Raw genomic sequence first — 22,857 nt, 5'->3', positions numbered from 1 at the left:
TATCTTCTCTCCTTCTCCAAACCCGGCCCCATAATCCTGACCTTCATTTCTGCTAGCCCTGGAATCCTATGATTTGCCCTGCTCTTCTTCAGCTCCTCCCAACACTGCAGATGCCTTTGTTCTCCTATGCGTTTGGTCCTCCTCCTGCCCCTCAATCCAAGGGTCCATCAGTTTCATGCAAATTAGGATCATATTCTCTTCATGACCACTCATCCTAGAAGGGAAAGCTTGCAAATGTGCAGATGGGTTTGGTGTGAGGGTCAGGATGGACAGAGAAGTGCATTTATTCAGTCCAACATTTTCTAAATACAAATTACATTTTTTAAAAAAGGAAATTAAAATAACAATTAGATACCATTTCCCCATGGCAAAGGCAAGCAAAGAATGACCGTATACCCTGAGTAGGTGAGGAATATAATTTGGTAACATCTTTCTGGAGAGCAATTAGGCAATGTATTTCAAAAGTGTTAACATTTTCACATTTTCTTTATCCTAGCAATTCCACTCTTAGGAATTTAATTGAGAATAAGAACAAAGATTTACAAGCTTGTCATCACAGTAATTGCCTGGAAATAGTGAAAAAATTGCAAAAGATCTAAGTATTCAAAAATAAGGAATTGGTTGAGTAAGTAGAGACATCCCTGTATAGGTTTACTCTGTAGCCATAATGGATAATATTGAGAAATCTATTTATGGTCAGTGAAAGATGTTTGTCATATATTATCATATAAAAAGCAGATTATAAAGCACTATGTACAGTATTTTACAATGAGTATTTAAAAACTTTTTATGGAAACAGGGTCTTGCTCTATCACTCAGGCTAGAGTGCAGTGGCACAATCATAGCTCACTGACGCCTCTGACTCATGGGCTGTGGTGATCCTCCTGCCTCAGTCTCCTGAGTAGCTAGGACTACAGATGTGTGCCACCATGCCTAGCTAATTTTTAATTTTTTTTGTAGAGATGGGATCTTGCTATTATTGTCCAGGCTGGTCTTGAACTGCTGGTCTCAGGCAATCCTCCTGCCTCAGCCTCTCAAAAGCACTGGGATTATAGGTGTGAGCCACTGGGCCTGGCCATATTTGCACATTTTTAAAGTTTCAAAAGATATGTATCAATTTATACACTAGTATCTTGGTGTTTGGAGGTTACAAGTTATTCTCTATTTTCTTTTCTTTTTTTTTTGTATATTTTCTGATTCCTTTATGGTTAATGTGAATTAGTCATGTAATTACAAGCCATTTTAATTTGCATTAAATTACTAGTAACACATTTTAGGCTTTGGGAATTCAAAAAATGAATAAGAGAAGGAGAAACAACATTTATTGAATTTTTTTAACATTTTAGGCAATGAGCTGAATCCTTTGTATAATTTAATTCATTTAATTTTTACCATAATTGCATAGGATATTATGTTTCCAGTTTACAGATAAGGGAACTGAGGCTCATAGAAGATTAGAAACTAGCCTAAGATTGTACATTCAGTGGGATTTGAAACCAGATCTGACGCCAAAGAACTTATCGATATTCATACAGGTTTAAAATTTTTCCATGACACCACAGGAGCTTGCAGTATTAGAGGGGCTCAGAACCCACAAACCCAAAGACTTCAGGTCCAGGCAGACCCAGATCAGTGGCTCATGAGTGAGACAAACATAGGGTCATGGAGATGCATAGAGGGGAGATCTGGCTGCATAATCAGGGAGGGAGATCTGATGTGAACTTGATGTCAGATTTCAGGAATCAGCAATTGAGGCTAGAGCTTTTCCCGAAAGCCAAAGAATGTGGGTGCAGTGGCAAGGAGGAAGAGTAGGGACAGATGGGTTGTCTGGAGTAGATGTGGGGAAGTTTCTGACACAGGCAGTACTGGACAAGGTTGTCTGGATGAGGTTTGCTGATTCATATTTCATGGTTAATCTCTTTGCATTTATTTATTTTATAGCATTACCACTTTTGTGTCATTGATTTTCACTTCTGAGTTTGCCTATTTGTTTGAAATCTCTTCATTTCATTTCTATTAGTTTTTATACTCCATTGAGCACTTCTCAGTGAGTGAGCATTTTCACTTCACACTCATCAAAGAGCCAAATGAGGAGAGGAGACACCCTAACTGGCAGGGATTAGGTAGTAGGCTTCAGAGGCAGTGACCAAGCAGGATCCCTGGTAGGCCACTCCCTCTCCTCTGCTACCTGGAAGCAGAACAAGGCTGGATCTCACCCTTCTGCTACCTGCATTTAACTAACTAGGAAGTCATATGGGTTATATTTTAAAATATATTTTAAAAATATGTATCTGACAAATAAATGCATTTCATGATCCTAGATTGGATTCTGGGTTGGAAAAAATTACTATAAAGTACATTGGCAAAATTTGAATGTAGGCTATATATTGTATAATAGTTTGTTATCAATGCTAAATTTTCCAAATTTGTTAATTATACTGTAGTTATATAAAAAGATCCTTGTTCTTAAAAGACAGATGCTGAAGTATTTGGGGTTAAGGAGCATGATGTCAGCAACCTACTCTTAAATGGTTAGGCAAAACCAATAATAATGTGTGCATGTGTGCAGATTATCTATCTATCTATCTATCTATCTATCTATCTATCTATCTATCTATCCATCTATCCAACTATCTAGAGAGAAATAAAACAAATGAGGCAAAATATTAATGACTGGTAAATCTAGGTTAAAGGTATGTAAATGTTCATTGTATTCTTGCAGCTTTTATGAAAGTTTTTTTTTTTTTTTAAAAAAAGGTTAACAATTTCTCTTGAAGACTTCTGCTTCTGGCCAAAGTGGAGTAATAGGTTCAGATTTGCCCTCTTGCCTGAAACAATAACAACAACAACAACAAACACAATAAAGATATATGAAGGAATGGTTTTCAAGACATGAACATCAGGTAACAAATGACAGTGATTCCTGGGAGGTGAGGAGAGTTTTACAATTGCTCCAGCTTACAGCCCTGAAGTTCCTAGGGCACAGTTCAGGAAGGTGGAACCCAGATGGAGCCTGGAAAATGCTCTGAGTTGAGGAAACAGAGATAAGAGTATGGGGAGACCAAAGCAACTAGAGTTTGCAGGATAGATGATGGAGAGGAGAGAGGTGAACAGAGAGAGCCCAGGAGATCCTCAGGGGTCTCCTCAAGATTGGTTCAACTAAGTACCAATCAGCACATGTGTGTGAGGAAACCACCTGCGAGCTCAGTGCTCACTCAGGGCTGAGAATAGTGCCAGTTCCCACCTGCCAGATTGGAAAGTCCCATGATTCCTGGGGCACTCAGTAGTTTGTACAGAAGGTCCTTGCCTCAGAAGTGGGCAATAAATAACCCTAGACTGAGCACTTCTCAGCACCCTTGAAAAAAAAATCATAAAATCAAAACCTGAGGATCCAACTGTTTCCAAGTAGTTTAACTTATCCCAGAGCAAAGTTCAAAAATATATATAGGAATCCAAAAATATTTAACACCCAGCAAAGTACATTTACAATGTCTAGTATCTAAGCAAAATTTACCAGGTATGAGAAGTAGAAAAATATGACCCATATTAAAAAGGAGCCTAGGCTTTTCCCCTCACTCAGCTGTGATGAGGCACCCCAACCCTTCCTTGCTGGGGTGATGTGCCCTGTAATGACCTTCTCCTCAATGATTACGTCAGTGAAGGCCATGTGGGGACCTGGAACCCTCACCCTCACCAGGTGTAATGAGACACCCTACCCCAGTGGAGTGTCCACAGAGGCCAAGTGAGGACTGTGGACTTACACAACCACCTGGCAATTATGAAGCAGCAATCCCCTTTCCTGACTGGCACAGTGTCAGACAGGGCCTGCTAAAACAGAAAATTTAAATAAGATATAATGTCTTATATAATTCCCCCGAAGCCCAGGAATTAATAGAAAATCACTCATCATGTCCAGAACCAGGAAAATCTCAACTTGAATGAGAAAAGACAACAAATGCCAATGTTGAGATGACACAGATGTTGACAAAAATTTTAAAGAAACCATTATAAAAATGCTGCAATGAGTAGTTATAAACATGCTTAAAACAAATTTAAAAATAGAATGTCTCAGCAGGAAAACACAAGACATAAAGAGGAGCCAAATAGGCTGGGCGTGGTGGTTCACCCCATTAATACCAGCACTTTGGGGTGCTGAGGTAAGAGGATCGCTTGAGCCCAGGAGTTTGAGACCAGCCTGGGAAACATGACAAATTCCTGTCTCTACAAAAAACACAAAAAGAGCTGGTGTGGTGGTGCGTGCCTATAGTCCCAGCTAACTCAGGAGGATGAGGTGGGAGGTTGGCTTGAGCCCAGGTGGCAGAGGTTGCGGTGAGCTGTGATTGCATAATTCAAGAAGCTAATGAACCTCAAACAGAATAAACTGAAAAGAAATCCATGACAAAGCACATCATAATCAAACTTCTGCAAAACTAAGACAAGACAGAATGAGAGAAATGACACCTTGCACAGAGAGGGAAAATAATTTAAATGACAGAAATTTTTCATCAGAAACTGTGGAGACCAGAGGGAAGCATCACACATTTTTCAAGTCCTGAATGAAAAGAACTGTCAGCCCAGAATCCTAATTCAGTGAAAATGTCATTCAGGAATAAAAGGGAGATTGCCTAGCTATATTAAAACATTAAAATTTAGCCTAATGTAATTCTCTAGGCAGTTTTAGTCAGTTTTTTGCTACTCTCTGATGTTCAAGATAGAAAAAGTTATTTTACAAGCAAGCTGAATACAAAATAATGGAAATAGTTTGTAAAACCAGTATATATTATATGCCTATATTGCACATGTTAAAGCACTCCATTATAATACAGTATGTAATCTACTGTTTTTGAACGGTTCTGTTCAGCATTTGGCTATTTAAAAAATATTTATAAAGAGATTTATTTCTTTCAGTTCTGGAGGCAGGAAAGTCCAAGGTTGAGGGGTTCACATCTGGTGAGGGCCTTCTTGCTGTGTCATCCCATGGCAGAAGGTGGAAAGGTAAGAGGGCATGTGTGTATATGTGTGGCGGGGTGGAAAAGAGCGAGAAGGAGAAAAAGAGAGAGAGAGAAGTAAGAAGATCAAAATCACCCTTTTATCAGGAACCCTGTTTTATCTGGGAAACATAACAGCATTAATCCGTTCATGAAGGCAGAGGCCTCATGACCAAACCACCTCTTAAAGGTCCTACCTTTCAACATGGTTGCACTGTGAATTAAGTTTCCAAGAATATTTGGCTCTTAAGTACATTTTTGTTGTTGTTTCCATTTAGAATTTCTTTTCTAGAGCTTGCTTTAATTTTATTCATTCAAAACTTTGAACTTGCTTTCTTTTCCTATATTTATTTCCTTTTTAGGTTATGAAGCTTTTTGAGGTGGAACCAAGCACAATTCTTGGATCTAAATAAGCATTTGATTTAAGTTATCTTTGAGCTTTTAATAACTTAATGAACATTCTATGCCATTCTATGGGAAACGCTTGAGTTTTTCATTTGCTTGTATTTTCTTTATCAATTTTGTGTCTTTTGGGTAAGTAAAGGACATAAAGTATGGAATACCTTAATAAGACAGTGAATTAAATCTATTCCTCTGATTTAACTACGAAAAAAGTCAATAATAAGAAAACGATCTCCCTTTCCCCAAATAGGACGACTATTTGAACAACTATTCAACCAAAGACAATATATGGATTGGAGACAAGAGGATGCTCAACATCATTCATTAGGGAAATACAAACTAAAACCACAATGAAATATTACTGGTTACCTATTAGAATGATTAAAATTAAAAATACTGACCATATCGGCCAGGCATGGTGGCTCACGCCTGTAATCCCAGCACTCTGGGAGGCTGAGGCGGGCAGATCACCAGGTCAGGAGATCAAGACCATCCTGGCTAACACGGTGAAACCCTGTCTCTACTAAAAATACAAAAAAAGTAGCCAGGCATGGTGGCGGACGCCTGTAGTCCCAGCTACTCGGGAGGCTGAGACAGGAGAATGGTGAGAACCCAGGAGGTGGAACTTGCAGTGAGCCGAGATCATGCCACTGCACTCCAGCGTGGGTGACAGAGCGAGACTCCATCTCAAAAAAAAAAAAAAAAAAAAAATACTGACCATATCAAGTGTTGGCAAGGATATGGAGCAACTAGAACTTTCATACATTGCCAGTGTAAAATGGCACAGCCATTTTGGAAAACAGTTTGGCAGTTTCTTACAAACTTAAACATATACCTACCATGTGATTGAGTCATCCCATGCCTAGGTATTTACCTAAGAGAAATGAAAGTACATATCCATACAAAGAGTTTATATGAATGCTCATAGACACTTTATTTATAATAGTAAAAAACTGGAAACGACCCAAATGTCCATCAATGGATGAATGAATAAATATCTATGAGATGGAATACTACTTAGCAATGAAAAAAATGAAGTATTGACACATGCAGCAACATGGATGAATCTCAAAATGATTAACGTGAGTGAAGAAGCCAGACAAAAAACAGTACATATTGTAAGCCTCCATTTATATAAAATTCTATAAAATCTAACATAATTTATAGTGATAGAAATCAGATCAGTGGTTGCCTAGGTGTGATGGGGTGTGGGTTGCAGGGGGAGAGATAATAGAAGTCCACGAGAAAACTTTTGGGATGATGGATGTGTTTATTATCTTGATTGTGGGGCTAGTTTATCAGGCATAGTCATATGTGAAAACTTATCAAATTGTACACTTTAAATCGGTGTATTTTATTGTATGTCAATTACACCTCAATAAAGTTGTTTAAAAAACTTTAGGAAGAATATGAGCTATAAGTCAGTCACACATTAATTAATGTTAATTAATTTTCTTTCTTTCTTTTTTTTTTTTTTGAGATGGAGTCTTGCTCTGTCGCCCAGGCTAGAGTGCAGTGGCGCTATCGTGGCCCACTGCAACCTCCACCTTTGGGGGTCAAGCGATTCTCCTGCCTCAGCCTCCCAAGTAGCTGGGACTACAGGCGCACCCTGCCACGCCTGGCTAATTTTTTGTGTTTTAGTAGAGATGGGGTTTCACCATGTTGCCCAGGCTAGTGTTGAACTCCTGAGCTCAGGCAATCCGCTTGCCTCGGCCTCCCAAAGTGCTAAGATTACAGGCATGAGCCACCGCACCCGGCCCCGGAATCTGCATTTCAACAAGCTCTTCTGATGGTTCCTCTGCATCTGGGAGTCGAGAAGTTCTTGCTCTATGGCCTCTGAAGTTGCTTCGAACCCAGTTCAGAATCTCAACCCACTCCTCTGCCTTTTCTAGTCATAGTTACTTTTCCTTAAGTGCCACACTGGCATAAAGGCGTTCGATGTTCCACTATCTTTCCTGCAGGTGTTCAGCACATGATCGGTGGTTTCTAGGGTCTGCCATGGGGCTTACTAATTATTTGGAACCAAATATAACAGAAAACAAGTTTGGAATTCTAAAAAATCCCTTAAAAAATCTTGGACGCAGCAGCTGTGAATGGTCTGGGCCTGCCTGTGCAATTATTGCTGAAATTACTGGGGCTGTTGAGTATTTGGAAATCAAATCCCAGAAGTGAATTGGCTGTGCCAGTCAGTTGTAAAAGGATCTGGCCCTGGGAGGTTTGATGGGTAGGGGCAAATGGGGACATGGGAAGAGGGTGGGAGGCTTCAGGACTGCATTAACTGAGTAGAAAGATTTGGCCTTTGGGGACACAGCATGCAACGGGCAGCTGTTCCCGGTGACCTGGGCATCTGGGACTTACTGAGGGAGAGACGTGATCTTGGCCTAGCTGACCACCATCGAAACCACTCATCGGAGGTGTGGATGCAGTTTGCTGGGAAGATGAGCACCGATCTGTCTGGTGGTCACATGGAGGGCTTTGCAGATCTCTAACACTGGATATTTCCCCTTGCCCTGGTGCCAAGGACTAGGGGAGAGATCACTCTGGGCTTGAGTCAGGGACAGGGATGCCAGGCACAGCGAAAGAAGATGACTGTGGTACAAACCCAGCTGATGAAGTGGAAAATAAAAGAGAAGGAATCAAGCTGGTTCATGTAGGAAGCATGCACACACTCATCCCATCCATTGTTCCACATCGGGCACCTCCCTGAGCTAGCTGCCACTCCTGCTGCACTCTGCCACTCCTTGGAAGGCAGCACAGGGCAGTGGTTAGAGCCTTCTCTTTCGGTGTCAGACAGGCCTGGGTTCAAGTCCAGGTCTGCTACTTTACTTACTAGCTGTGGGATGCTGATGAGCCCAAGCTCTCTCTTAGCCTGCTTCTTGATCAGTAAAATGACAATGACTAGAGTACCTAGTATATGGAGTTACTGCAGGACTTGAATGTGCCAATACATCTAACATGCTTATCATAGGGCCTGATCATGGTTGGCATTTGATAAGTGCTAGTTGTTACCATTATTAATATTACTAATCATCAAAGAAATATCTTCAGTTGGATATTTGGGCAAAATTATGAAATTTATCCCTAATCTTTTGATTTACAGATTGGTGTGGATCTGTTATTGTTTTCTTTTTTTTTTTTAAGTCATCTTGTTTCCTGACTCCTGAATTGAAGAGTGTTTCTTCTATGAATTTCTTTTCTTACAGAAATAAAATTGAAAGAACTTTTAGAGAACTGACATGTTAGACACAGTCTTGAGCTTCATAGAGATCACAGTCTGTCAGGGGAGAAAGAGGACGAAAATAAGCAATTTCAGTACAGGGGAGGAACATTTCACAAGGGGAATGTGGGGTGCTAGGAAGGAGGGAGATGCATGAACTTAACACACCTGTCACTTCTGAGCAACTGGTACTTCCAGCAGCCCCTCCTGCTGCCCCCTCCATGCTTCCCTCTGAAAGCAACACCTAATAAGCCATTAATAAGTCAGAAGAAAAGGTTTGCCATGAAGAAAAGGCTCTAAGTATATTTCTTTTAGTTTCTTGAAATTTTCAAGTCTGATTTTAGGAAGTTGCCATAACTTGAAAAATTTCAAACACTGCATGGGCATCTAGCAAAACTTGTAAAATAAAATGAGTGCTCATCACATTTAGAGGAATTATAAAGGCAGCTGTGATACAGGAAAAAGAGCCCTAGTCTTGGAGAGTGGAGCTGTGTATGTGCCCTGGTTTCAGGTGCTGTATGATGATATCAGGCATAGCACTAAACTATGATGAGCCTCAGCTTCTTCATCTGTAAACTGGGGATGAGGACACCTACCTCCCAGGATGGTAGAAGGACTACATATGATTGTACTAGATACAAAAGTAAAACAGTGAACAAACAGATGAAGATTGTTTATCTGGGAGTTTAAAACCCAGAATCTTCCAAACAACAGAATGCTGAAAATAGTAAAGACTAGCTAAGGTTTAAAAGACTAGCATTTATTGAATCCTTACTGTGTCTAAGCATGAAAGACATTTTATCTCATTTAATTCTCATAAGTAACCTGTGAGATAGATACTCTCATCATCTGCATATTACAGGTGAGAAAACTGAGGCTCAGAAAAGTGAAGTAATTTGTCCCATATTCCCAAACTAGCTAGTGTCAAAGCCTGACTTTATGACACTGGATGTTTTGAGCTCAGAGCACTTTTTTTTTTTCTTGGACATTTTGAGCTTAGAGCACATCCTCTTTTATGTTATATTCCTGTGCTTGTGTGTATTATCTCATTTAAAACGCACAATCCTATGTGGCCTGTATATTATTCCCATTCAGTATGTGAGGAAACTAAGTCACAGAGAGAATAAATAACTTTCTCAAGGTCACCAAGTAAGTAAACTGGAGTCAGGTTCAAACTCAGGCAGCCTGACTCCAGGGCGCGTCAACCACAATGCTAATGGAATTATTCTAAAATGATTTTAAAAACAATCATTCATTTTCAAAATCATGGTATCGGAATGCCTGAAAAAAGACTTGCTATGGCACAGAGAACATTGTAATGGGGTAACCCGCCAGGCTAGGAATGACCCAGGTATGACCACTGGTCATGGCACAAGGCCCTTTCTGAGCAATATAGGGAGGGCGGAGCCTGCCATGATGGAAACCACAGTAACATCATGGAGGTGGCGCTGGTAAAAAAAAACCAGCTCTGCCCGATGTGCATCGATTACAAGACCTGGTGGCGAACATATGTTTTACAGCCCTAAATTGCACTCGTGCAAATATTTATCATCCATCCCCTGCCAAATCCGCATAATGGAAAAACAAACCAAAGGAAAACCTCCAGAGGATGTGAAGGCTATATCAAGTCTCTTGCCAATTGTTGTGCTCTTTGGGCTTAATATATCTAAATCTTAGTAATTCCAGGATTTCCAGTAATCTGGAATATCGGCTACCCTGTCCTGAAAGCCCTCCTCCAGCAGTGGGCCGCCCAACTTGAGTTCGCTCAATTTCCCCTTTCACCTGCAGGTGGCAGCACGAGTGCCGATCGCTGTCGGGCGAGGGCGCTCAGGGGTGGGAGCCGAAGAGAGTAATTTAGGGATAGAGGTGAGAACGGAGTTAGACACAGAAATAAGATCACATGAACTCCGACTTCGGATGGAACACGTCATCCATTTAAACCCTCGAGCCGAGCTCAACTGGAAACTCCACCTAAGTAAGCGTCGTGGGCCCTGGAGCCCCGCGGCTCAGGGCGGGCCGGGGCGGGGCGGGGCGGACGCAGCGCGGTTTGCCCGCCTGTGCGGAAGCCTCCGCAGTCCGCGGCTGGCAGGGCCTGGGGCGGTCTTTCGCGTGGGTGTCCGTCCCTCCGCAGCCGTACTGCCGGCGCCAGGGCCGGCTCTGCACATTTCGTAAGTCCTTACATGGCTGCACCCCCCCGCCACCGAGGACCTGAGCCCGCCGGCCGCCCTCCCGCGCTCTCCCGCCTGGGGACTGCGAGCTCCGCGCTGCACCTCCAAGGGGGGACGCCTGCGGACTCCACCAAGCTGCCTTCCCCCGTACTGCTGTCCCCTGTAGGAGCAGAGGAATCGGACCCAGGTCTGCAGGCGAGGGACAGGAGGCTTCTTTAGACCTGACAGGGTGCGGGTTATTTTGTCCCTCACCTTTCCTGCTCAGGGACCTGTCCTCCTCCGTCTCGTTCCATGCCTTCTCTCCTCCTCTTAAAGGATGCTAATCACATTCAAGCCAAAAGATTAGAGACTTTTCTGTGTCCTTCGTCAGGAATGCTTGGATTTGTTAGGAAGGGAACTGGATACAACTTCATGAGATATAAGGGTGTAATTTCAGACATGTGCGTTTCTTTCTAGGATTATTTAAATTACACCTCAACTCACAATCGGCTCATGCCTCTCATCTGTGGCTGAGAGGCAAGTCGGACTTCCTGGTAAACCCTCTTCTCTTAGGTGAAGCATAGAGCTGTGACCTTATTAACCTGAACAGCAATTGGGAGCCTCAAAATAGAAAAAGCAAAAACTCAGGAAAGTTTATTTATTTATTGTTAAGACAGAGTCTCACTCCATCACCCAGTCTGGAGTGCAGTGGCGTAATCTCGGCTCACTGCAACCTCCGCTTCCCGGGTTCAAGTGATTCTCATGCCTCAGCCTCCCGAGTAGCTGGGATTACAAGAGCCCACCACCACGCCTGGCTAGTTTTTTTTTTTTTTTTTGTATTTTTAGTAGAGACAGGGTTTCGCCATGTTAGCCAGGCTGATCTCGAACTCCTGGCCTCAGGTGATCTGCCCGCCTCAGCCTCCCAAAGTGCTGGGATTACAGGCGTGAGCCACCATGCCTGGCCAGAAACTTCTTTAATCGACATTGATTTTCCAGGAATAGAAGTTGTATAATAGAGAAAGCAGCACCTGAGTAGGGCCTTAGAGTCTAGAAGGTGCTTTCAGTTACAGGCTTGGGAGACACCCATTACTCATATGGTCTTCGATAGGTAAGTATTAATCCCTGGTGTTTGTAGTCATGATAATTACCACTTGTGAACAATGTAGCTGGTGTCCATTGTCCTCCACCAGTACTGCAAGACAAAGAGTCATTAACTAAGTAGATGACACACTCCTCTTAGTTTACACTCCGTCCCACTTGCCCCCCACCTCCATGAAAGCAGGTATGATTATTCTCCTGTAAAATTATTTTTCCTCCTACTTTCCTGACCTGAATTCAACTGCCTTTCTGTCTGCTCAACCTTCTGGTGAAGATTTCTGCCTCTGCCCCTCCCCATCTCACCTTCTAATTCCTACAGACTCCTCCCTAGATTGACCACCCGGGAATGACTGTCTGTCTAGATTATACATTATGAAATTTGATTATAGTTGATTAAACACATTGTTAAATATTGCCCTGACTTGTTTTCATTCTACTTTCTGAAAGTATAATCTGAACTAGCTGTGAGTTTTGAGAGAACAGGAACCATATTGATTAATCCTAGGCTTAATAAGATGTATTAAAAAGAGACAATAAATATTTAACAGATGAGTATGAAGATGAAACTTTATTGATGAGAAACAGGAAATGTCATCCACTCAATCTTTCCATTAAAGTTTCCTGAGTTTCAACTTTGTGCCAGATCCTGTGCTGGACAGTGTAGAGGAAATTAAACATGAGGAAGACATGGTCCTGCCCTGATTTGTAGGAGATAAAGCATTCACACAGCTCACCAGAAGGCAGTATACATGCCTCAGAGTGCTGGAAGCAGAGCGCTACCATTCAGAGGAGCAAGAAGAGAGCTCCTGTGGCTGGTGGTCAAAGAAAAGTTCACAGAGAAAGCAGCACCTGAGTAGGGCCTTAGAGTCTAGGAGGTGCTTTCAGAAGGCAAAGATGTTGTGTCAAAGTTAGGCAGAGGGAAGAGTAGGAGCAAAATTAGGAGGGGAAATAAGTCATAAAATTTATATGGGAAAACCAAGCAATGCAGTTTGACTGCAGTGATGCAATAAAAGTAGTAAGTGATATTTATCAAGAACCTACTGTATGCTGGATATTATTTACTTTATATATATATTTTTCATCTTATAATCACACATGAGGTAGATGCTGCTAATACTACCATTTTATGGATGGGGAAGCAGAGGTCAGATGACTTAAATAATTTACCCAAGGCTATAGCACTACCAGGTTGGGATTCGACTCTGGAGCCATGCTATTTCCCCTACAAGATATGTGTGGGAAGAAGAGAGAAGTGAGATTAGGGAAATTGTTTGGCAGGTCCTATTAAATTGTACCTTAAATGTCAGAATTCAATTTGGTTAAGTAATAGGGAGCCACTGAAGATTACTGAACAGGTAAGTCACCTAACTAAAGTCAGACTTTAGGAAGATTGATTGGTAAGATGGATTGGAGAGAACAGAGACAGAGGAGGAGGAGAAAAGACCAAGTAGGAGGTGAATGCAAATGGGAGATGAAAATTGTTGACCCTATTCACAGTCTGAATGGAGCAGTGAGAATCCAAAGTAAGAAATTGTCATGGGAGACATGTCAGAAGTAGATTCTTTAGGGCTTGGTGACTTGGTGAAGTGGACGGTGAAGGAAAGGGTTGGTGGTGAATCCAAGGCATTGAGCTGAATCCTGAGGAGATGCAGCATTCTGGTCAGGTGGGAGGAGGCAGGCTGAGCTGCTTCTGGATAGCTCCTTTTGGTTGCTTAGTCGTGTTGGTGGGACTGCACTGGGCTATATTTTGGTGAACATGTACAACAGACAGGGTTGATGCAGGTCTGGGACACTGGGAAGGGGTTAGGGATGAAGTTATAAGATCTGGGAGTCCTTCGCGTGAAGCCAAGGGAGAAAGAACCCACCTAGGGAATGAGAGTAAAGAGAGGAAAAGAAAGAATCTAATGGAACCTTGGGGAGGGATTTTATTCAGGGAGCAGGAGGAAGACAGGTCACAGAAGGCAGGAGAATGACCAGTCAGAGAGGAGTGAGATTGAGAGGATATCAGGAAAGCCAATGAGAGAACATTTTAAGGCAGAGCGTGGTCACCAGTGTCAAAGTACTGTAGAAAGTCAAGGAGGGTGAGGACTGAATTTCTTTGGCAACTAAGGGGTCACTGGATCTAACAAAAGAGGATGAGATAAATACATTACAGCTCATGTATGTGACAGAATATTCCACAAACATTAAAAACCAGGTTTTCAAAGAACAGAGAATTGGCAAAGTGTTTATAATACAATGTTAAAGAGAAGAATGAGGAAAGAAAGAAAAAGAAAGAAATTAAAGCGTAAGAGAGGATACAATTATGTCTATAAAACATAATTCCAAGTTTATTTTGTCTGCCTACCTTTTAAACACAAACAGAATATTAACATATACTAGGGAGTTTTCCTTTGTTCTCTGCCAGGCTCTTGTGCTTTTATTGAGTGAAGCAAGGTTATGAGCAGAGCCATGGAATTAGAAGGTTATGAGCAGAGCCATGGAACTGGAATTTGAAAGACTGGATTGCTTCAAATTAGAAAGGGCTTGGAGCTACTTGCATGAAGGATCCAGGGAAGATCAGGAAGAGGGTAGCAAAGGGCAAGAGTAAAAGGGTCGCGAAGAAGGCAAAGAAGGCAGAACAGCCTGGGTAGGGCAGAGTTTGGGAGTGAGTCAGACAAGGGAAATATTGGCTGGGTTAGTGAGACCTGGAGGACACAGGTGGATATAAAAGGTCTTTTGTGCTGGTGTTTGCCAGACTTAAACGATGTGATTCTTTGTGCTATGTATTTGAAAAACTAAGGCAAAAAAGTCTAAATTTATTTTTAATGACTTTGAATGTTGAATAGATGATTCATTTTTTTAAAAAAGCATTCACAATGGATAATTCCAAATCATACACAAAAGCAGAGAAAATGTTTTAATGAACCTAATTTACTCATCCTTTGACTTTAACAATTATTAGTGCATGGCAATCTGTTTCACCTATACCCCCACCTATTTCCCCCATCCCATTACTTTGAAGCAGTCATTCCATCTATAAATATTTCAATAGCTATATCTAAAATAAATGTTCCTTATGTAAGCATAGTATTATCATGCTTTAAAAATAACAATAATTTCTTAGCATTACTAAATAAATATTCAGGATTTTCAGATTCCTGATTGTCTTATAATTTTTGTAGTTTATTTAAATTGGAATCCACACAAAGTTCACCTTTTGCAATTGGTTAATCTAGCTTGTGAACATCTTTTTAAGTTACAGATTCCCCTTTCATCTCTTTTATTTTTCCTTGAATTTTTTCCTGAAGAAATCCACAGTTGTAGGGAAAAGAAAGAGAGATCAGACTGTTACTGTGTCTATGTAGAAAGGGAAGACATAAGAAATTCTATTTTGACCTGTATCTTGAACAATTGCTTTGTTGAGATGTTGTTAATTTGTAACTTTGCCCCAGCCACTTTGCCCCAGCTATTTTGTTACAACTTTGAGTTCACAAAAACATGTGTTGTATGGAACCAAGGTTTAAGGGATTTAGGGCTGTGCAGGATGTGTCTTGTTAACAAAATGTTTACAAGCAGTATGCTTGGTAAAAGTCATCGCTATTCTCTAGTCTCAATAAACCAGGGGCACAATGCATTGTGAAAAGCCGCAGGGACCTCTGCCTTGGAAAGCCAGGTATTGTCTAAGGTTTCTCCCCATGTGATAGTCTGAAGTATGGCCTTGTGGGGTGAGAAAGACCTGACCGTCTCCCAGCCCGACACCCGTAAAGGGTCTGTGTTGAGGTGGATTTGTAAAAGAGGAAAGCCTGTTGCAGTTGAGATAGAGGAAGGCCACTGTCTCCTGCCTGCCCCTGGGAACTGAATGTCTTGGTGGCTCACACCTATAATCCCAGCACTTTGGAAGGCTGAGGCAGGCAGATCACCTGAGGTCAGGAGTTCGAGACCAGCCTGACCAACATGAAGAAACCCCGTCTCTACTAAAAATACAAAAATTAGCCAGGCGTGGTGGCACATGCCTGTAATCCCAGCTACTCGAGAAGGCTGAGGCAGAAGAATTGCTTGAACCCCAGGAGGCGGAGGTTGCAGTGAGCCAAGATTGCGCCATTGCACTGCAGCCTGGGCAACAAGAGCAAAACTCCATCTCAATAAATAAATAAATAAATAATAAATCCACGGTCTGAATTGTGTTGATATTTCCATGGTGGTATTTAACATGTTCTTCTGTCCCTGGTATGCCCTGTAGATTAGTAGCTTTATCTCTGGCCAGATTGTGGGTAGTTTTTTTTTCTTCTTTATATCTTTTTTTTTTTTTTTTTTGAGATGGAGTCTCGCTCTGTCACCCAGGATGGAGTGCAGGGGCGCGATCTTGGCTCACTGCAAGCTCTGCCTCCCGGGTTCACGCCATTCTCCTGCCTCAGCCTCCCGAGTAGCTGGGACTACAGACACCCACCACCACGCCCGGCTGATTTTTTGTGTTTTTAGTAGAGATGGGGTTTCACCATGTTAGCCAGGATGGTCTCGATCTCCTGACCTCGTGATCCACCCGCCTCGGCCTCCCAAAGTGCTGGGCTTACAGGCGTGAGCCACTGCACCTGGCCTATATCTTTTCATATTTTCTAAGTTTTCCACTCATTATTCCTTAATTTTATATTCAGAATTTATGAAGTAAAACAAAGTTTAAAATGACTTTAGTAGAAAACTTTTTTAAAAGAATGGCTTTAGAAATTAATTAACAGGAGGACAATTGGTGAAATTCTAATAAAGCCTATAGTTTTATTAATAGTATTGTCTGAAAGTTAATTTCCTGCTTTTGATAAATGTCCTATGGTTATGTAATATGTTAAAATTTGGGGAAGCTGGACAAAGGATATATGGGAACTCTCTTCACAGTTTTTTGCAAACTTTTTTAAAAAACTGAAATTTCAAAATAACAAAGTTACAAAAAAGAAAGAAGAATTTTAGTGGAGTGATAGAGATTGAAACTAGATTGTAGAAAGTTAAGAAACAAAGAGGAGAAAGAAAAGGTAACCTGTTGGAAACAGTGGCCATTTAAAAAATGGAAAGAAATTAGGAAGTAGCTCAAAGAAGTGGAATGATTAAGATTATTTTTTATTTATTTTTTGTTTTGTTTTTAAGGCTGGAAGAGACTTGAGCTTGCAAGTGAAATAAGCCAGAGGATTTTGAAGATATAAAAAGGTAATAAAATTATGTGTATGCATTTAAAATGCTCTGTAAGAAAATTTTTTAAAAATGAGATTATTGGTATAATAAGAAATGGGACCCAGAACAGATGGGTTTGCCTGGTCAAGGAAATTAAAACACCACCTCTTCCTCTGAAATAGGAGGAATACAGAAAAGGAGTGATGTTAACATAGAGAAACTCCAAAGTGGAGAGAAACAGAGGTGAGGTAGTAGATGCCTGAAGACTTTTCACTTCACCAGAAAATTGAAGTGACATCCTTGGCTGATGGTAAGAGTCACTGGGATGGGGTTGAAGACTCATGGAGCCTAGAGAATTCTTTGCAAGGGCTGGGAGGGAAGCAACAGGAAGCTAACTCCAGATGGATAACCATGGAAGCAGGAAGGGCCCAGATAGGGTTGTGGAGTGGGAATACTTAGCGGGTCCTGTGGTATAGTTATGACACTTTTTCTAGCAAAAGTCGGCAATCCTGGAGTGAGCAGGTTGTGGGTGATCTAGAGTGAGGGTTGCCACTGGGGACACTGGCAGGTAAAAGGGCCAAGTGTCCCAAGGATGTTAGCGAGGGCAGTGCAGAGTAGCTGGTGTGGGTCCAGGCTGAGCAGGACAGTGAGGGAGGCCAGGAATGTGGTTGTGCTTGGTCCCATGTGGTTATATCAGCCACCATGACATTGACCTTCATGTATTGGGTTCTTGGAAATTCTTTGTTTAGCCAAGGAAGATAGTTATTTCAGCATAGGCCAAGCCACAAAATGATAGAATGAGAGTTTACCTTTTTTTGTAGATTGTTCCTCCTCTTGCAGCTCTAACATCTGGATGAGCCACCAGTGGGACGGTAGTGGCTCCAAAGAAATGAGTCTCCCTTCTCCTCTGGGGGTTTACCCACTGTCTAATATTCTTGGCACCAATTCCTTTCTCAGGTGGGGAGAATGTGAATTGCTTCTCCTAGAGATAACATCTTTTCTATTCAGCAAGGTCCAATCACAAGTCAGTTCTTTGATATCTCAGGTGGGTTCTGGGAGCAAACTGGCTAAGGACTCCAAAAAGCTACCCCACACTCACTCCTCCAGTAAAAAGGCATCCTATAATGTTAGAAACACATGCTTCATTCTGTAACCACTGCTTCCAGCCCTCTCAGGTGGGTGGCTTTGAGAAATCATTCCTCAAGAGAAAGTGAGGAAGAGGTAGTTGAAGGCAGGAATGTGTTTCCAAAAAGACAGTGTATTAGTTTCCTATGGCTGCCATAACAAAGTACCACAAACCTGGTGATTAGCAGTTTATTGACTTACAGTTTTGGAGGCCAGAAGACAGAGATCAAGGTGTCAACAGGACTGGTTCCTCCTGTTAGCTTTGAGGGAAGGATCTGTTCCAGGCATCTCTCCTTGGCTTGTAGATAGATAACCATTTCTCCCTACTTTCCTTTTCATCATCTTCCCTCTATGGCTGTCCATGCTCTCTATGGCTGTCCATGCTGGTGTGTCCAAAGTTCCCCCTTCTATTAGATTAGAGTCCACCCTATGACCTCATCCTAACCTAACTAATTACATCTGCAGTGACTCTATTTCCCAATAAGGTTACATTCCGAGGTACTAAGGGTTAGGAATTCAACCTATGAATTTTTGGAGGATACATAATTCAATCCATGAAAGATGGATTGGTATAGTCTCATCTTTCTTTTCCCTGACCACTTACCTCCTATAGACTCTCATGACCATCTTTGTGAAGTATTGAAATTTCCTCCCTTGAATCCCTGTCACATGTCCTTCGACCTCCAGTCCACCTTGCGTATGCCTGTCAAATTCATCTTTCTAGAATTTCCACTTCTATCATGCATCCTGATTACAAACCATCCATAGTTCTCCACTGCCTAAGGAAGTGGTTCCAAAACTTGCCAGTTTATTGGACTCACGTGGAAAGTTTAAAGGCATATAGGTTCCTGGGCTCTTCTCTGATATTCTGATTTAAAGTCTGGGGTAGGGTCTCTGGCACTGAAAACAAATCTCTAGATGACTTTGATCGTGGGGTTTGCTAATGTAAAAAAGAAATTCAAGTTCTCCACATTCTAATTGAAGTTTACTCTTCCACTTTATTATTCTAGAACCCTTTGCCTACCTGCCTCCAGCATGCTGTGACGATCCTGCCCCAGTATTGGACACCTGAGGAGGCGTTCCCTCTGCTATTCCTCCAACTGGCTCTTGTCCTGCTCTTGTCCCACCTTTTCTTTGAAGTCTCCTGCCACTCTATCCCACTGTCACCTTGCCCTTCTTCACCTCCTGTATCTTCCTGTCTATGTTACTACCTAGGCAGAGCTCTCTAGCTTCTGAAGGTTCATAGATCATAGACTCCCAGGGCCAAGAGGGCCCTGGACATCCTATGTGTTTCAAAGGTCTTCCAAGTTCAGAGGAAGAAGTTGAGTTCCCTACGTGATACTTCAGGGCCATAGGTGGTAGAGCTGGGAAACGGTTCAGGGTGTGACTCCAAACGAGAATTGCATGAGACGCTTAGGCTTCTACATCTCCTTCCTCACTCTACACAGCCAGGTGATTGTCTGCTCTGCCAGGGCACTGGGGCGAATGTCTTCTCTGTAGAGGCTGACTGAAGAGGCCAGGGAATTGGGGACTCAGTATGGCAGAGGGCAGAGCAGAAGCACTGTATTTGAAGAGCGGTATTAAGTAAAAGTTCACAAGCCGAGCAGGCTCCCCTCCTTATAGTTCACCATCATCAGGAATACCTAAGACAAGAAACACAGTCACTTCTATCTGGAGAAACTGACAAGTCTAAAAGAAAATACTGACAGAAAGGACTCATCAACAAAATTGCTGGGTCCCCACCTAATCATCCTATAGCAAGGCAAGACCTGACAATCAACAAACCCTGCTCACATGCACTGAACTATCAATCGGCCTTTTGGTTTCTCACTTTCACATGAGTGAACAGTCATGGATCACCAGAGACCACAACAAACAAAAAACACAGGAAAAAAAGGAAAGTCCTAAAGTCCAGAGAGAAGCACAAAAAAGAAAAATTGGATACATATAAAGGAGTGAGAGGCCGAGTAACATAAGACTTTTCAATAGCAACTTGAGGAATTAAAAGACCATGGAACAATACCTTTGATATACTGAGGAGAGTAGTTTGAATTTAGATTTTTCTTACACAGACAAACCATCCATAAAGTCTTACAGTAGACAAATTCGGACATGCAAAATGCTTATATCCTGTGCATTCGTTCTCAGAAAGATACTGGAGAATGTGAGCCTCAAAAATGATTAAACCAAGAAAGAGGAAGATTGAGATCTGGGAAATATGGGATTCAACACAGGAGAGGACATTCAGAATAATGCTGGGGAAGGGAAGTTCCAGAACAGCTGTGTAGCAGGCCTCAAGAAGAAACAATACAGTCTGCAGTAGGAGAGGTACAGGGCTCCATGGGGAAGGAAAACAAAATAATAGATGGATCATCAGATACATATGAATATGTGGAAAACTGTATCAAGAGGCTGTTAGAGAATAGGGGAAGAAGTAATCTTAGAAACAAAGAAGCTAAACATGAAAATACAAGAGGACAAAGGACTGCACTGAAGCATCTAGTCATGAAAAAAAATGAGCTGATAGGTTCCTGATGTGTTTGACTGTATTGAGAGGAGTGTCATGTGAGAATTTGGGGAATGAAATTGAGATGAAGAAAGATAAGCAATTATTAAATCCTGGAAAAACAGAAAGTTGTATAAGAAAGGAAATGTAATCATTGCACACCATATGACTCAGCTGCAAATAATATTCTATATTAAAAATAATGTAAAGAATAATATAAATTTAAACAAAAATGGAAATATAACTATATTGGGAAGATTAGTGCAGGAAAATTGAGTGTGTGTGTTTCAGTTATTACACTGTTTCTCAGCCATAAGCTCACCTTTTTACACTCTGCTCTGTGATGCTGGGGCTGGAACGCTGCAAACCACATTTCTTCTTTGCTGGCTGTCTTCATGTTAGGCTCTGTCAGTATGGAAATTAGAGGGATGCTGCAGAGTTGGAGGAGGAAAGAACTTACATCTTCCTGTCTGCTTACTTCTCTCTCAATGTTCATTCATTCATTTATTCAACAAATATTTATTTAAAGACTGTTGTCTGGCCCAGCACTATTCTAGGTGTTTACCTTCCAGTAGGGAAAGAGAAATAATAAACAATATACATAATAAATAGATAAATAAAGTATATGGCATTATGTGGAAAAAAAGAACAAAGAATTAGAGTAAGGGACATTGGGAGTGCATGGGTGAGGTGTATTATAATTTTATCTTATTTTATTTTAACTTTTTGAGATGTAGTCTCACTCTGTTGCCCAGGCTGGAGTGCAGTGGCATGATCTTGGCTCACTGCAACCTCTGCCTCCTGGGCTCAAATGATCCTCCCACCTCAGCCTCCTGAGTAGCTGGGACCACAGGTGCCTGGCTAATTTTTGTATTTTTAGCAGAGATAGGGTTTCGCTATGTTGGCCAGGCTAGTCTCGAATTCCTGACCTCAGATGATCCGCCCACCTGGGCCTCCAAAAGTGCTGGGATTATAGGCATGAGCCACCACAGCTGGCCTATAAGTTTATTTATTTTTATTTATTTATTTTGCAATGGAGTATTGCTCTGTCACCCAGGCTAGAGGGCAGTGGCATGATCTTGGCTCACTGCAACCTCTGCCTCCTGGGTTCAAGCGATTCTCCTTCCTCAGCCTACCGAGTAGCTAGGACTACAGGCACCTGCCACCACGCCCAGCTAATTTTTGTATTTTTTAGTAGAGTTGGGGTTTCACCATATTTACCAGGCTGGTCTTGAAATCCTGACCTCAGGCCATCTGGCCACCTCAGCCTCCCATAGTGCTGGGATTATAGGTGTGAACCGCTGTGCCCAGGCTATTTTTAATTTTAATTAATTAATTATTATTATTATTTTGAGGCAAAGTCTTGCTCTGTCACCCAGGCTGGAGTGCAGTGGAGTGATCATAGCTTACTGAAGTCCTTCCTGGACTCAAGTGATCTTCCTGCACCAGCCCCCCAAGTAGCTAGCACTACAATAGGTGTGCACCCCCGTGCCTGGCTGTTTATTTTTTTTGTAGCGATGCAGTCTTACTATGTTGCCTAAGCTGATCTTGAACCCCTGGCCTCAAGCAATCCTCTCACCTTAGCCTCCTGAAGTATTGGAATTACAGATGTGACCCACTGTGCTGAGCCTTATTATTTTTATTGACACAAAATATAGCTACATATTTTCTGTGTACATGCAATAATTTATCACATTCATATAATTTGTAAAGATCAAATCAGTGTAATTGGGATATCCATCACCTTAAATATCTGCTCTTTATGCTTTTCTTTCTGATCACTTTGGTTAGTATGAACATTTTAACAATGTTTATGCTAGAAACAGTTATTCTCTTATCACTATTTTGAAATAGACCATAGATTATTGTACACTATAGCCACTCTACTAATTTATCAAACACTAGGTCTTATTTTTTCTATCAAACTGCATATTTTTACCCATTAATCAACCTCTTTTTATCCCTCTCACCCCCTAGCCTTCCTGGCCTCTGGTAACAACCAATCTATTCTCTGTCTTCATTAGATCCACTTTTTCAGTTCCCACATATGAGTGAGAACATATGATGTTTGTTGATTGATTGTTTCCTTTTCTGTGCAGAAGCTTTTTAGCTTGATGTAACCAACTTGTCTATTTTTGCTTTGCTTGCCTGTGCTTTTGGGGTTTTTGCTCAGAAAACAAAAAAATCTTTGCTCAGACAAATGTCCTTGAGGATTTCCTCAGTGTTTTCTTCTAG

The 22,857-nt window shown here is 41.6% G+C and overlaps 1 protein-coding gene and 1 long non-coding RNA gene across 5 annotated transcripts in view; both read left to right on the top strand.

Moving 5' to 3' along the window:
* The window catches only part of SEMA4F (ssemaphorin 4F), a 57,575-nt gene extending 50,733 nt beyond the window's left edge, over positions 1-6,842 (top strand). The window contains exons 16-18 of one of the 3 annotated variants that reach the window (XR_008546283.2): positions 4,909-4,995; positions 5,351-5,522; positions 5,641-6,842. The gene's annotated coding sequence lies outside the window, so the exon portion shown is untranslated. Of the gene's footprint in view, positions 1-4,908; positions 4,996-5,350 lie in introns of all 3 variants that reach the window. The other 2 variants (XR_008546282.2, XR_010149356.1) reach the window with 2 other exon arrangements.
* Positions 6,843-9,366: 2,524 nt separating this feature from the next.
* LOC104005040 (uncharacterized) overlaps positions 9,367-22,857 on the top strand; it is a 40,742-nt gene continuing 27,251 nt past the window's right edge. The window contains exons 1-3 of one of the 2 annotated variants that reach the window (XR_678181.4): positions 9,367-10,582; positions 16,968-17,027; positions 19,127-21,308. This is a non-coding gene — a long non-coding RNA (uncharacterized LOC104005040). Of the gene's footprint in view, positions 10,583-16,967; positions 17,028-19,126; positions 21,309-22,857 lie in introns of those variants that run through there. The other variant, XR_002942558.2, reaches the window with a different exon arrangement.

The sequence above is a fragment of the Pan troglodytes genome, chromosome 12 (assembly GCF_028858775.2).
Source record: "Pan troglodytes isolate AG18354 chromosome 12, NHGRI_mPanTro3-v2.0_pri, whole genome shotgun sequence".
NCBI lineage: Eukaryota > Metazoa > Chordata > Mammalia > Primates > Hominidae > Pan > Pan troglodytes.
Note: the sequence above shows the minus strand (reverse complement) of the source record. Positions and strands in the feature narration are given on the sequence as shown.